Below are 3,863 nucleotides of genomic sequence, written 5' to 3' on the forward strand. Positions count from 1 at the left end.
CCTGGATGGCAGCCAGCTGGCAGAGCCCTGGCCCAGCCCTGCCCTGCCCTGCACTGGCTGCCACGCTGTGGGCAAGGCAGAGTCCTCGCATGGGCTCGCACCAGCCTTCTCACGCACAGGGGAGAGGCACATGCCTGCAGGGCCTCGCATGGGCACAAGGCTTGCCTGGCACCTGGGTGTGCACCGACATGCTCTCTCGCACATGCATGCACCGGTGCCCTTTTGCACAAGCAGGGGCATGCACCAGTGTCCTCTTGCACACTCGCTCACACAAGCTGGTGCCACATGTGGTCATGTTGCACACTCACTGACACAATCAGGCACAGTCATTCTTTCACACACTCATTTGAACAAGCAGACAAGCACACAGGCATCCTCTTGTACATTTGCACATACACACTCACACACCTACAACCAGGCTCACATAAGCAGAAACTTAGTCACTAGCTGGGGCACTGTTGGGGGGAAGTTCGCAGCATTGGGGTCCCCAGCTGGGGCACTACTGCAGGGAAGTTCACAGTGCCAGGGTCCATGGCTGAGGGCACTGCTGAGGGGAAGCTCGCAGCACTGGGTGTCCTTGGTCTGCAGAGAGAGGAGAGGTCTGGGTCAGTGATGGGAGGGTGGCTGCAGGGACTGGAGCAAGTGGAGGGGCAGGAGAGGGGAGGCAGGAGCAGGGATACAGTTGAGGAGGGGGAAGGAAGCCCAGAGAGGTTGGGGTTGGGGTTGGGGTTCCCCGTGGCGGCTCCTGGAAGTGACCGCCATGTTCAGCTCCTAGGCACCTGGGTGGCCAGGGAAGCCCTGTGAGCTGCTCCCACCCCCAGCACCAGCTCTGCAATCCCATTGGCCAGGAACCACGGCCAATGGGAGCTGTGGGGGTGGCGCCTGCGGGCATGGTCAGCACACACCATGCAGAACCACCTGGACGCCCCTGCGCCTAGGAGCCGGACATGGCAGCCGCTTCTGGAAGCAGTGTGGAGCCAGGGCAGGCAGGGAGCCTGGCTTAGCCCGGCTGCGTCACCAGCTGGGAACTGCCTGAGGTAAGTGCTGCCTGCCCGGAGCCTGCACCCCGAACTCCTGCCCCAGAGTCCGCACCTCCCACTTGCACCCCAAACTCCTGCCCCAAGTCAGAACCCCCTCCCGCACCCAACACCCTCCCAGATCCCACACCCCCCACTTGCACCCTGAACTGCTGCCCCAGATTGGAACCCCCTCCCACACCCTAACTCCCTCCCAGAGCCTGCACCCCTCACCCCTTCCCACACCCCATCCTCCTGCCCCAGCCCCTTGCTCACCCCCCAGCCTGGAGCCCCCTCCTACACCCTGAACCCCTAATTTCTGGCTCCACCCCAGAGCCCACACCCCAACCCCTGCACCAGCCCAGTGAAAGTGAAGGAGAGCGAGTGATGAAGGGAGGGGGATGGAGTGAGTGGGGGCGGGGCTTCAGAGAAGAGGCGGGGTAGGGGTGGGGTCTCAGAGAAGGGGCGGGGCATGGGTGGAGCAAGGGTGTTCGGGTTTTGTTTAATTAGAAAGTTGGCAACCCTAGTTGGGGTGGGGCGTGGGACCCCTCCCCTTGGAGTGCACTAGCCCCAATGACAACTCACCCTCCCCCACCTGGGCTGATAAGAGATAAGACAGGACAGGTTCTTCAAGGGCCTGCACAGTCGTGGCACCCAGACCCCTATGGTAGCCACCCCAGGGGGCAGAATGTGCATTGCACAGCTTCCACTAACGGGGCATGGGCATGTGTGCGGAGCCAGGGTTTGAGGGGAGTAAGCTGCATTGCGCACACGCAGAAGTGAGTTACCGTGCAACCAGCCATGCCTCGTGGCTGTGGAATTGCCTTCACTCTGGGGTGGAGAGTGGCCTCACGTTCCTTGGTATCTGTGTGTGTGTGTATGGGGCAGTGGTGGGCAACCTGCTGTCAACGCTGGCAAAATGTCTTGCAGCCCCCAATCAGATTACCTTGATGGGCTGCAGGTTGCCCACCACTGGTGTGGAGCATCACATTGCATGCACTGTGTAGATTCCATTTCCTGCGCTGGGTGAGGCTGCACTGCATGCATCACTGCCTCTGTGAGGGGGCGGCTGCATTGCATGCACTGCTGGGCTTTGCATTGCATTCAGAGTGTGTGTGTGTGTGTGTGTGTGTGTGTGAGAGAGAGAGAGAGAGAGTGTGTGCACACAGGATATAGAACAGTTTCTGTGTGGGTGGGTGGGGAGCTTCTTTACACTGGAGCAGGAGGGAGTTGTACTCCATGCGCTGATTTCTCTGCATACGTGGAGTTGCATTTTGTGCACTAGTGTCTGTGTGTAGGAGACTTGCATTACGTGTGCTGGTGGTCAAAGTTTTGTTGCATGTATATACGCTGGTGGGGGCAGTTGCATTCCCAGCACCAGGCCCGGGCAGGCAGTGCCAGCTTTAACAAATGCGGGGCCCCATTCATACTCACCCGGTGGCACTCCGGTTCTTCGGTGGCACTTTGGCAGTGGGTCCCTCACTCGCGGTCTTCTGCGGAACTCAAGGACCCACTGCCGAAGACCCCCGGAGCGCTGCCGGGTGAGTAAAAAATTAAAAAGGTGCCAGCGTGGGGCCCTCTTAGGCGCTGGCACGGGGCTCAATTTGGGGGAATCAGGCGTATCAGCCTAAAGCCCGCCCTGCAGGCAGGGAATATGTTGCAGGCATCTGTATCTGTGTAGTTGGGGGTTGCATTCCATGCATCAGTGTTTCTGTATAGAGGGGGTTGCAGTGTATGAATAAGCAGAAGGACATTGTGCTGCATACACTGCCACTAGTACCTGTGCGTGCAGGTTACATGCCATGGACTGATGAAAGGAGTTGTAGTCCATGAACCATTTCTGTGGAGCAAGGGAGGGTGGAGCAGCACTGCATGTGCGGATGTCTGTCCATGATGATAGGGGAATTACATTGCATTGCATACGCCTGTCTGTGTGGGTGAGTCTGCCTACACCAGTTTCTGTGCACAGGAAGTTGAATTACATGCACTCGTGTCTGTGAGGGGGTAGGTTGTATTGCATCCCCAGGTATCTATGTAAGGAAGGGGTTGCATTGCATGCAACAGTGTCTGCACAGGGTGATGGTGTTGCATTCCATGCAACTGTGTGTACGGGGATTGCATTGAGTGTACCCGTGCATGCACGAGAGGGGGTATTGTATAGTATGCAGCAGTCTATGCGTGGGAGTTTGCATTACATGCAGCACATATGCGCAAGAGTCGCATTAAATACAACCCCATGCACACCACTGCATGCACTAAATGGGCCAGTGTGTGAGTCGGATAGCATGCACTGGTGCGCACAGGGTCGCATTTAAAAAGCACCTGTGCACACACCAATGCATGCCATGCAACCCCTTGCAGGCATGTTAGAGCATGCAATGCATGGAACATTGTGTGAGCTTGCAGTGTACGCATTGCTGCGTGCAGGGCGGTTGCACTGCATACACAGGGGTGTGTGAAAGGCGCTGCATTGCATGCACTGGTGTGTGGGTGGGCTGCGTTGCATGCATCGGTGCGCGCGAGGTATGTACGTTGCATGGAGTGCTCCGGTGTGCGGGGCGGTTGCTTTGCATGCACTGCGGGCGCGCGGGGAGGGGATACCAGGCTCCAGCGTGTCACACACACTCCGCCCAGCCTTCCTCCCCGGCCTGCCGGAGGCGGCTCCTGATTGGACGAGGGCTCTGCCAGCTCTAGCCAATGGGAGCAGAGTGCGATGACTTCATTCCCTCGGTCGTCCCGGGTGCGGATTGGCTGTGGCCAGCCCCGCCTCCAGCCCCCACGTGGGGTGTGTGTGTGTGTGTGTGTGTGTGTGTGTGTGTGTGTGTGCTTGTGCTTGGGGCGGGGGGG

Source organism: Gopherus flavomarginatus, chromosome 20, assembly GCF_025201925.1.
Source record: "Gopherus flavomarginatus isolate rGopFla2 chromosome 20, rGopFla2.mat.asm, whole genome shotgun sequence".
Lineage (NCBI taxonomy): Eukaryota > Metazoa > Chordata > Testudines > Testudinidae > Gopherus > Gopherus flavomarginatus.